Genomic DNA, 12,249 nt, shown 5'->3' on the forward strand with positions numbered 1-12,249 from the left:
GTTGTGGCCACGCGCAGCAGCAGCGGCGGCGGCGGCGGCGGTTGTTCCGCTTCCCCTCAGGCCCCGGCGGTCGCCATTGCCGAAGGCTGCCTCCTCTGCCCTGCCTGCACTGGGGCGCTCGGGGCGGCCGCACGGCCTAGTAGCGAGGGCGGCCGCAGCAGCGCCCCGGGCAGGGGGCCTCGAGTTGTCGCGGCCGGCTCCCAGTCCCCCCGACCCTGCCCTCCCTGGCCGCGCCCTCCCGGGGCGGCTCCGGAGCCAACCAGCCAGGCGGGGAGCGCGGGGCTTGCGTCCGGGCGGTCGCGGGAGGAGACGCTGACCCAGGCGCCTCGCAGGGGCGGGGACGCTTCCTTCCGTGGCCGCGGGTAAGTGAGGCCGGGCCCGAGGTGGGCGCCCCCGCCCCGCCGCCGCCACCTGTGTGCCGGGGCGGCGGCTGCTTATTGTTTGTTCCCCGGGGCAGGCTTCTTCCCCTTCGTACCCTTGGGGGAGGGAGGACCAAGAAGTTGGCTGGGGGATCGCCCTGCCCCTGAACTGCTCCGGGGCTCTGCCCCTCTCCTCTCTCCCTCCGCCCTCCCACGCACACGCCTTTTTCTTTTCCTCGTGGCCCACTTTGGGGTCCGGCCGGTTTTTCTTCTTCCGGACAGTGCCCAGCGATCCCTTCTGCCCTCCCTCTTAGGGCTCTGGACGTGGGTCCCTTGAATCCCTGCCCAGCCCTCAACCCCAATCTGCTATCTCCCTTCCCACAAACCGCAGCAGCTGAAACTCCTGGTCCACAATCCTAGGGCGCCCCCACCCCACCCCCCACCCTCTTCCCTGCTCTGGAGCAGTCTCATTTCTGATCATTCCTATTTTAATCCTGTGCCAGGAGAAAAGTTAGTGACTTCTTTAGGTAACCTTAAATTAACTTGAAGCTACTGATCATGGACTTTTTGCTTTCTGCAACTTAGATTTTTTTTTCTTTTGAAGGGGGTGCACTCCTTTTAGAATAAAAACTTTGTTTCATGAGTGGATTCATCTTTTTGCAGAAGTCTTTAGGTACAGAATGACCTGAGTATTGATGTTTGGAAAGTACTTATTTCCTGGTTAGGGTATATTTTGTGGTCGTCCTTTTTGGGGGGGGTAGAGGGAGATAATGCTCTTAATGCAATAGGAGATTTATTTCCCACCACATGGTGATGCGTCGATTTCTATCTAATAATACATACACGTTTTGTCTACTTTGCAAAAGGACACAGTCAGAATGGTTAGGCCTAAAATTAGACCCGCAAGCTGGGTTTTGGATCAAGGCTATACGCGTCACATTTTTTCCCCTGCTGTGTTTGACTCTTCCGCTCTTATAAGTAGGCAGGATATTGAAATCTACAAGAATTTACTCTTGAGAGTTTGTTTTTGTAGGGTTGGCCAGAAAAATAAGAATAATTTAAAATGAAGCTAGATGAAGATCTCTTTTGTTAGATGAACTCAGTGCACAGTAATTTTGGAGGCAAGTGAAAACTTGTCCAGCCTCGCCAGAGGTTCTGTAGCTTTTGTCAAAGACTTAACTTTTTAGAAAAAAGGAAAACCGTTTAAAATCTTGTATAAGAATGTAGGTTTAAGGTGACACTTTTATCTTGGGCTTTTTAAATTGTGCACTTAGCAGTATTGGTGAGCAAGTAACAATTTTTTTAATCAGAAGAAAAAGCACCTACCAAAGAGAACATTTAGTTATGGCAATGTTTAAGGTGACAGCTGCTTATTAATAAAGAAAACTAAAAACTGATGATAAATTTCTAGCCCCTCAGCAAGAATGATTTGTACTTATTTGATATGGACCTAGACATTGAACCCATGGAGGGGATCCAAATTCAGGTATTTTTGTGTGGTCTTCTCGCTGTTACTGCTGAAGACCTACAAATAGCCCTTTTCCAAGCATAATATTAAAAAAAAAGCATTGAAGTGTTCATAGGCTATGTACATGTCATGATTGGCTGGTGAGCAACAATGAATAGTTAAGATATTAATGTCTTCTTTTTGTGGCATTAGAGACTTAACACAACTACTCATGTATAGGTAGGGGTTAAATATTTGATAGTGGTGACTCTGATAACCTCAGGGTATGAGATGTTGAAACTGTTAAAAGTTCTTTAAAACTTTTATTTTTTTATAACAGTTGCATGTGCAATCCTTGGTTCTTACTCAGAAAATTACAAAACCAGAATTATAGCCTGCTGGAAGTGACTTCAAAGGTCATTTAAGGCAGTGGCTATATTGTACGGATGAGGAAATAGAAGCCCAGAGAGGTGTATGGTGACTTGCTTAAGCTTTTTACACTAATAAGCAGAATCAGTATTTTATCCTGGGCTTTCTGACTTACAAGACTGTTGGTGATTTTTCTTCTGGAATGCTACCTTCTTTCTTCTAGGTATTCCTATCTGGTTGAGACCTAGGATCCTGTGACCAGACAACTTACTAATCAGTGATATTGCTGTTATTTGGAAATTATTTATTTTTCTAGATCATCATAATGTTTGTAATGTTTGCATGACCAGGAGATAATTTCCTTATAGGTACTTTGCCTGCAGTTAGTGGAAGCTGCCATCAGGTGAATGGCGATGTTCTGTGACTAGAGCAGCCAGGATACCTCATGGACTTGGTTGATAGAGTAGCATGCTTTTCCATTAAATTTTTTTTTTCAAACGCAGCATTCTGGTAGGATACACAGTTTCTGTAAGATACACATAATTTTATATTTAGTTCACGACTTTAAGATATCAGAATCTACATACAATTTGATATATTTTCCCACACATCTTTAACTTATTTACCACAATTTAAAGTAAAATGCTTAAGTGAAGCATTTACTTAATGGTCTTAGTAAAATGCTTCTTTTGATTTCTCCTGAATTTATCTTAGTTCACAAAGTCTTGAGGGGCATGGAAATCTCTTATTAGTCCTTTTGTCCTTTTGGTGTCAGAAATTCATGCTTTTCCTACTCTTTAGCTGCTTCCCTCAAATCCTTTGATCTTTTGTTGATGGACATTTGATCACTTCTAAGGTAATAGAAAAGATGGAATATATTCAGGTGACTTACTGTCCTTGTAGCACTCATCTACCAGAGTCTACAACTGAAAAAAAAAAGGAGTCATAAGAGCTGGTGTTTTCTATCCCTCGGGTCAGAGTGAGCCTGTGAATCTTGATGTTCATGAAGCATTTTGAATCTTTATCTTAAAAAAAAAAATCAGGTGTGAATAATGGGTCTTGCGATAGTTTTATATTATTTTGCTGCATAATTTGTGACTAATTTGCTGTTTGCTTTTTTGGAATTAAAATGAGACCTTTTGTGATGAATAAAATACAAATTCATTTGAAAGTATTACTGAATTTTTAGTAGCTGTTTTTGTCTTGAATTTTGTCTGGATACTGATAGCATAAAAATTATATGTGAGCATCCATGAAATTTTCTGACAGTAGAAAAAAGCTCCTCATACGTGGAAGACTGGGATTTCAGTTCAGCAAACATTTGTTAAGTGCCATCAGGGTTTTGTTGTTGCTCATTGATTGATTGTTTCTGGTCAGAAGGGAATTTAGATGCTGGTTTACTTGCTTGTTTCTAAGCTTCTATTCCTGTCCTCTCAGGCCCCCTCCTCCCCATTCACAACCCAAAAGACAAAACTCCAAAGCTGTTTTAGAGCTTTGGAAGAGGGACTTCAGATATAATTTAGTGCAAACCCCTCATTTCATGTTTAATTGTTTCTATGGCAACCATCACACCCTTGATTAAGTACAAAATGCATTCTAAAAGCATTGGAGTTACAAAACTAATCTTCCTTGAACATATCTTTTTAATGATAAGCTTTTGGAACAGATACAAAACATGGAAATTTTGGGAGGTAATTTTAAAGGTTAGAGTGAAAATAGAATATTCCTGTGATGTTTAAGATGTAAATATTAAGCTGGGGGTGGTGCTGCATTCCTGTAATCCTTGTTACTGGGGAGGCTGAGGTTAGTGGATCACTTGAGCTTGGAATTCCTGTTGTTGCTTGGCTAAAGCTGTTAGAGGGACCTCACTAAATGTGGCACCAGTATGGTGAGCCACCTGGGAGTGGGTGCTACCAGATTCCTAAGGAGGTGTAAATCAGCCTGGGTTGGAAATGGAGCAAGTTAAAAAGCTCTGTTGTTGATTGAGTAGGAGGATTGGGCCAGTGAATGGTTGCAACATTTCCATCCAGGGTGGGATTGGGATACTAAATGTCTTCCCTCAGTTTAATGCTCTTTTATGCTATTAGTTTTTCAGACTTTCATGAGCAGTAAAGATTTTGTGGAAGTTGCGCATTTGTTTCAGTAGAGCACATCAAAGTATATTTTTAAGCTATCTTTCCAGTTTCTCTAGTTTTGTTTTTGATTATGAGTTTATCCAGGATCTATAGATTTACATAGTTTATGGTGGGAAATTGTTTCCAAATTTCATGTTGAATTTTCAAATGTAAAACAAAAAAACCAAACAAAAAGCTGGGTACTGGATTCCAAGTAGTCTTATCTGAGTTAGAAAGTTGTTTTCATGGTCTTCTTTTGTTTTTTTCTTTGGTCCCAAGGTCTCTCATTGAGAGGTTCTGCTTTAAGGCTAGGTTTGTACTAGCTGAAGCAGCAAGGTACCCTGAGGAGATATAGGAGACCCATCTGATGGAGACAACCCAGGACCCTGAACCACTGGACCTGTTAATAACCCAGTTTCTGTAGCCATCCCTGTGGAGAAAGGGCCAGCAATCCCACCATCTGCTGACCAATGGTTACCTTCAAGGTACACAAGCTAATGTGGCTGACGCATCAATGGGACAGGGAGGGAAAGACAGAAGACAGATGTGCCAGGCAGGTCAAACCACCACCAACACTTTGTCCACCACTTCTACGCAGACCCTGATAGGCTCCAAATCCATTTAGTGGAGTTATTACTGTGAATAAGGGGCCCACCTTCTTTACCATTTTTAATATTAACTGATGATCACCTACCACATGAGGGAACATAAGTCCAAGAGCCTCGGGAGTTGTTTCACCCACTTCATAATGGATCTTGCTTGCAACCCAACTTCTGAAGCTGTCATCATCCAGGGAAGCAACCCCAGTGGAGATAAGATCAGGCAATTGCATCCGTGGCTGTTGCAGACCCTATCTCCTCAGCAACCACAGCTATTGAAGACCAGGAGAAGAAAATTATTGCCACTAAATTATTTGGCACTGTCAGATAATTCAGTATTAGAAATAGATATGATTTTATCAGTGGAAATGGCGTTAGAGAAAGATGCATTACCTTCTGCTTTGTGCTGCATCCTAAGGACTATCAGCTCTTTCCACCTGACTTGCAGCTGAAACATACCATATTGTTATCCCTTGCACTGGAATGTTGAGTTCCTTGAGAACAGAGATTGTTTTACTTTTCTGTTTGTATCTTTACTTCTAAGCACAGTGCTTTGCAGCTGGGTGACACAATGGGTAGAGCCTGGACCTGGAGTCAGGAAGACCAAGTTCAAATCTAGCCTCAGACACCTCTTAAAGGTGCAACCCTGGGCAAGTCATTTAATCTCTGTCTGACTCAGTTTCCTCGACTTTAGAATGAGGCTAATAATAGCACCTGTCTCTCTGGCTTGTGAGGATCAAATGCAATAATATTTGTAAAGCACTTAACACAGTGCCTGGCAGATAATAGTTGCTTATTAAATGTTCATTCCCTTCTCTTCCCTATAATAAGTACTTAATCAATGCTTTTTCATTCATTCACTAGACCATAACATGCCTAGCTAGCTAAGAAATTTTTTTTATTATTTTACTAAATATTGAGACTTTGTGATTAGGAGAAGTAAAATTCCATTCTAATGTTGTGCTGTAAGGCATTTTTGGAGGACTTTCGATTTGTACTATAGTCAGAATGGTTATAGGTTGGACTTCATCTTTCTAAACCCATCTTGTAGTATTAGTCTCTTCCTTTCTTCTCATTTGTCTTTTCTTCTCTTGCTCTCTTATGATCCCTCTGTTTTGTGTTTACCCACCCTCTCAAAATGCTCAACCCCCCCCCCAAACATTTAGTAGTTCTTTACTGCTTATCACATCAAATCTGAATTCCTATGTGGCTGAATATCCATTATTATTGAAGCCTTACTTTACCTATTCAGTCTTAGCTTTCAATCCTACCCAATCCATTCTAGTTAGCCTGGTTTCTTTATTATCCTTCATTCAAGTTATGCTGCTTCATATTGGTCTCCTTTGCCGAAATGCCATCCCTGGTCTTGGAGTCCTGAGTGACCTTAGGCAAATAACTTCATATCTCAGTTATTTTTAAAATGAAGATAATAATACTTATACTACCTGCCTCATGCGATGGTTGTAAGAAAACTTAGACTGTCTACAACTTGAGAGTAAGACCCATATCCTAGACTACAAGGAAGACTGGTATAGTGAAAAATGTGGCTTAGGTTCAAATCTCATCTCTACCCCTGCAAGCCATTTAATGTCATATGAAAAGTGGGGAGATTGATCTCTAAACCCCACCCCCCCAGCTCTAAAATTCTATTAATTATGGTATAAAGAAGATAATATTTGGAGTCAGAGTAGGATTGCCATTCCAGTACTGTTACTTACTGTTTGACCTCAGACAGGTCACTTCATCTCCCTTGGGGCCTCAGTTTCCTCATCTGTTATTGTGGGGGGTGGTCAGACTATAAATGATCTCTTAGCCCCCTTCCAGCTCTAAATCCCATAATCCACAGCCTATCCTATAGTACATATAAATGTCAATAAACACTGCTGGGCTTATTGCCCCTTGGGAACAAGGATTGAGATGTTTAAAATACTCAGATTTCTGATAATATTGTTGCTAAAAAAGAATGGCAGTTTTTTTTCCTTACATTTTACCTAAGATGGCAGTTCCACCTGTTTTAACTTTTTTCACAGTGATGAATGTATTAGGGATTATGGTAATGAAAAACTGTCCTCTTTGGAGTTTATTCTTCATTCCTGAGTATTTTTGAGGTTGGTAGGTTGCAGGTGTCACTGTTGGTTCACCAGTGTTCAGGATTAAGGTAAGTGAATGGTTAATACTTGAATTTAAGCCTTATAAAATTTTGGAATTGTGACTCTAAATGAAGCAGTTAATAGCTTTATTGTTCCCTTTAGTGTCTTAATCCTTTACTTTCCAGAACAGGTAACTCTCCCTTATCTGACCTTCACTTGACCCTTATGCCATCACTAGTTGGAATTACTACTACTAGTAGTTTATAGTACTACTAGCAGTAGCTAGCATTTACATAGTGGTTTAAGATTTGTAAAATATTTTACAAATGCTGTCTCTTTTTATCCTCACAACTATCCTGGGAGGTAGATGCAGTTATTCCCTTTTTACAGATGAGGAAATTGAGGCAGACAGGTTACATGACTTTCCCAGGGTCACACAACTAATACCTTTCTGAGAGTAGATTTGAACTCAGATCTTCCTGGCTCCAGATTTAGTGCTCAGTCCACCAGCCTAGCTGCCTAAAAATACCAATTAGAATGTAAACTCTGAGAGCAGGGACCACCTCTTTTTGTCTTTATGTTTTCATCATGCATCCTGGTGCCTTGTAATCATTCACTGAGTATCAGTCAAACACATAGTAGTACCAAGCACTGAGAATATAAAGAAAAAGCAAAGATACTTCCTGCTCTCCAGGAGCTTACATTCTAATGGGCGTCATTGTATATAAGTGGTTCTTGAATTTTTCAGATAGGTAAAGAATGTTGTCTTCTGCTAATACCTCAAATTCCTCTTTTCCCCATACCTATTCCTTTTACTGTATTGGAACTGCTCTCTTAACTGATACTTCATATTATTCTAGAAAAAAACCTATCTTTTCTAAGTGCTCATCTTCTCTGTAACCTTTTTATACTGTTGATCACCTGCTCCTTCTTGAACCTCTGCCCTCTTTTGCTTTCTCTGTTGTGGTATTATTACCAAATTTTCTTGTGTCCTTTCTTGGCACTTAAACTAACTGCCCACTAACTGTGGGTAATCCTTCTTTTAAAATTTTCCTTTTTTAAAAAAATTTTAATTTTTTGGTTACATTTTAATTTCCGAACTGTCTCCCTCCCCACCCTGAACTAGGTCACCATTTGACATGGAGGGGTGGGGGTGGGGTGGGGTGGGGGGTGTGTGTGTGTATGTAAAACCATATGAAGCATACTTCGATGTATCAGTTTTTTCTCTGGAGATGGATTTGAATGTGATACTCAGAATAACTTAGTCATTCACCATTTTTTTTCAAATTGTATTGCTGTTACTATATATAATATTCTCTTGGTTCTGCTCATTTCATTCTTCATTATTTCATTCTAGTCTTTCCATGTTTTTCTAAGATCGAGCTCATCATTTCTTACAGCGTAATATGTTATTCCATTGCAATCATACACCACAGCTTGTTTAGCCATTCCCAATTGATGAGCATCCCCTTAATTTCAACTTCTTTGCCACCACAAATTGAGCTGCTATAAATATTTTAGAACCTATAGGTTATTTTCCTTTTTCCCTCGTCACTTTGGGAAACAGACCTAATAGGCCAAAGGGTATACAAAGTTTTATAACTCTTTGGGTATAATTCCAGATTACTCTCCAAAATGATTGGATTGCTTCACAGTTTCACCAACAGTATATCTAGTGTCCTGGTTTTTCCACTTCCCTTCCAACATTTGTCATTTTCCCCTTCTATCATTTTAGTAGTCCCTGATTTTCCAAACGTCGAATGATTTTTGGTAATGTTGAGCGATATTAGGGTTGTAAAAAAAACTAGTCTTTTGTAGTCATTTCTTTTTCCAGATTATTTTATTTAACTGATTTATTTTTCTGTTTATTATCTAAAAACTAATTACTACTTTATAGTGGTTTCAAATCTGGCAGTACCCCTTCATCTAACTTTAGACACTTAGTAGCTGTGTCACTCTGAGCAAGTCACTTGATTGTAAAAATGGGGATAATAATATCACCTACTTCGTAGGATTTTTTTGAGGATCAAATGAAATAATATTTGTAAAAAACACTTGGCACCCTGCCTGGCAAATAGTAGGCACTATGTAAATGATTTTTCCCTTCAGTTCTCTTCCCTTCCACTTCATCTTTAAAAAGTTTTTCACAGTCTTGACTGTTTTCTGTAAAAAATGTTATTGTTTTTATCTGATTCTTTTACAAAAAACGCCACTGGCATTTTGTTACATCTGTATATAGCTAGTAATGGAGTCTTTTAAGTCAGAGTATGGACATTTTGAACTAGATGACTTCTAAATCCTCTTCCAGCTCTGAATCTGTGAACCTATGATCTTCCTCCCCTCGGTGGAGAGGTGCCAAATGAAGCATACATTACCAGACAAGAGGAAGCGACATTGATTTTTTTGAACTTTGTTACTAGGATGGGTTCTATTTGAGGGTGGTGTTATTGGGAAGTATCAGTTTTTTTTTTAAAAGTATTTTGACACCTAAAGTGATGGGCTTAGATCCTATTTAGGTATGGAGATTTGGATCCAGCCAGCAAACAACCTAATATTTGGGACTTCCAGCACCACTGTGGTGTTCAGAAAATGAAAACTTTACATAAGATGTCTTAAAATGAGAGCTTAATACCCTATTTAGTATAGACTTCTTAGTATGAATGTGTGTTTGTTTAAAAGTCATTATGTTGTTTTTTTACTTTATTATATCTATTGATAATTCAAGATTGGGTGGGGGACTCTTAAAGATTCTGAAAATAGGGAAATTCTATATCTGTTGTATCTACTGTATACAAAAATGAAGAGGGAAAGAGAAGATTATAGTCTTTGTTCCCAGTTGGATGGGAACAAAGACTGTATAGAAAGAAATTAGGCTAAGCTGAACTGTATTGGACCAAGGTGACTGACCTGAATTACCAGAAGCTGAGATTTTTAGTCTTTGAAACTGATTCTGATATCTTCACTTAGACATTCATGGTTATTTTTAGTGACATGTGGTTGTTATAACTATGAAGTAGACACACTTTGTGTCTATCAACCCCTAATTCTTTCTGAATTCTTTTCCCTGGTAAAAATTTCCCTTCTTCCTTTTTGGGCCATTTCAATACTCATCTTTTATGAGTATTGATTTTAGCTAAGTTTATTTTTGCTGCAGATCTTTTTGTTTTCTGTCATGGATTGATAACTTATCTGTATACTTGGTATAAAATGGTAATTTCATATTTGCATGTGTAATTATGTTAATTAAACATAAAATAGGAATGTGGCCCTTGTCAGCTACCACATTTGCGTCCCTCCCTTTCCTAGTGTACCAACAGTGTTACTGTTCATTAGTCACACCTTCCCCCCCCAAATTTTTCTTACTTTGGAAGGAGCCCTTTGCCCCTGTGGACTTGGTGAAAACGGAGTAATCACTTGGAGGGAGGAGCATGCTTTTGTTTGTATGTATGTATGTATGTATGTATGTGTGTATGTATGTATGTATGTATAGCAAGCTGGAGACAGTGAAATAATTTCAGTGGTCAACGTTATGGAAAATTTCTGTTGAAAGTCTACTTTTAAAACTTTGTGTTAGAAAGCTTTCCTGCCAGGGGATTAATGGTTTGTAGATCCCTTTTGGAGAAATGGAAACTGTTCAAATGAAGATTGAAATGCATATCTCTAGAAGCCTGCAGCACACTTAATAGTTTATTGCCTAAAAAGTTTACAATTTTTTTTAATGGTGGAATATTATGTTGCAAATTAAGTTAGGATCCAGATATAAAAATTGCTAGTAGTGAAGTTATATAGTACTACCTAGTGCTATGGTCCTTCAGTTGGTCTTTGAGTAAGAAGAGACCCAATGGAGATAACTCTCTGGATCCTGATCTGCCCTTAGACTTTTGTAAAAGGAAGATATCCTAGGACCTAAACATATTTAGATAAAGGAGAAAAGGAGTTTGTAGAGAAGGTAAAATTGAAGATAGGAGTGGAGTTGTGCATTGGAGTGAGATGAATTAGGTGCCTACTGTGTGCACTTTGTTCAAGGCAAAGGGGATACAGTGACAAATGTGAAAGTCCCTGCCCTCAAGGAGCTTACAGAGTAGCCAGGGGAGGTATATGTGTGTATACATATGTTACTCATATGTATATAAAAATATAGGAAGGAAACAGGCATTTATTAAGCATCTACTATATGTCAGGTACTATGCTAAGTACCTTACAAATATGACCATTTTACAGTTGAGGAAACAGACAGAAATTAAGTGACTTGCCTAGGTTAACATAGCTAGTAGTGTCTGAGGCTTAATTTGAACTCAAGTCTTCTTAACTCCAGGAAAGGCACTAGCCCTAGGGAAAATAGGAAGGGCTTCCTATAGAAGGTAACTTGAGCCAAGCCTTGAAGGAGACTAGCGATTCTAGGAGGCAGAGGTGAGGAGACTGCAAAAGGCAACAGATGGTATATAGGGAGATCTAGAAGGATGAGGATTAAGAAAAGGCTATTAGTTCCTCAGTTAAGAGATCATTGGTAACTTTGGAGAGAAAGGGTTAAGTTGAGGGATGATATTGGAAATGAGATTTCTAAGGATTGTGAAGTGAATGAGGGAGAAGTAGTGAAGGCAATAAAGATAAAAAGTTTTTTTTCCTAGGAAGTATGTTCTAAATTAAGACTTTTAAGTAGTGATGACAAAGGGTCAATTGGAAGTTTTTCTTTTAGGATGAGAAATCTCCGTGTGTTTGAAGGCAAGGGGATAAGATCCCAAAATGAGGGAACAATGATGCATTATCTGCTTTATTTAGAGTCGGTATTCTAAAACTTTAAGAGGCTTAAGCACAAGTATTAAGTGTTCATTTACTTTAATCCTCCGTATTGGTGAACCAGTAGTGGGACCTGCAGCCTAGCAATTTATCTGTGAAAGGGAGTGGGGGATAAATGTGATAACTTGAAGGAATGGAAGGGTTAAGAGAGGGTTGGAGAGGGTTGGTGGATTTTTTTTTTTTAAAGGATGGTTGAGACCCAGGCATATTTATAAGTAACCGGGAAGGGGGTAGACCAGGAGAGATTGAAGGGAAGAGAGGATGATTGTAGAGCCAGTCTGAAAAACAGGAGGAAGATGTGGGGTCAGGACCCTTGGAGAAGGTTTGGCCTTGTTGAAGAGGAGGAGGGTCACCTTTTTATCACAGATTGGAACAAAAGAAGACAGCTTGGTAGACGATGTCAGGGTTTTTTTTTTAATGTAGAGAAGGGCAGAAGAGGGAGCCTATAACTTCTCAGGTTAGGAAGCAAACCTA

General features: G+C 39.6%; 1 protein-coding gene across 4 annotated transcripts in view; it reads left to right on the forward strand.

The window, feature by feature from the left end:
* Positions 1-274: 274 nt before the first annotated feature.
* The window catches only part of PAK2 (p21 (RAC1) activated kinase 2), a 109,208-nt gene continuing 97,233 nt past the window's right edge, over positions 275-12,249 (forward strand). For all 4 annotated transcript variants that reach the window (XR_013482974.1, XM_078146759.1, XM_020986056.2 and 1 more), the window contains exon 1: positions 275-362. The gene's annotated coding sequence lies outside the window, so the exon portion shown is untranslated. The remainder of the gene's footprint in view (positions 363-12,249) is intronic.

This window comes from Phascolarctos cinereus, unplaced genomic scaffold (assembly GCF_003287225.1).
Source record: "Phascolarctos cinereus isolate Bilbo 61053 unplaced genomic scaffold, phaCin_HiC Scaffold_726;HRSCAF=1367, whole genome shotgun sequence".
Taxonomy (NCBI): Eukaryota; Metazoa; Chordata; class Mammalia; order Diprotodontia; family Phascolarctidae; genus Phascolarctos; species Phascolarctos cinereus.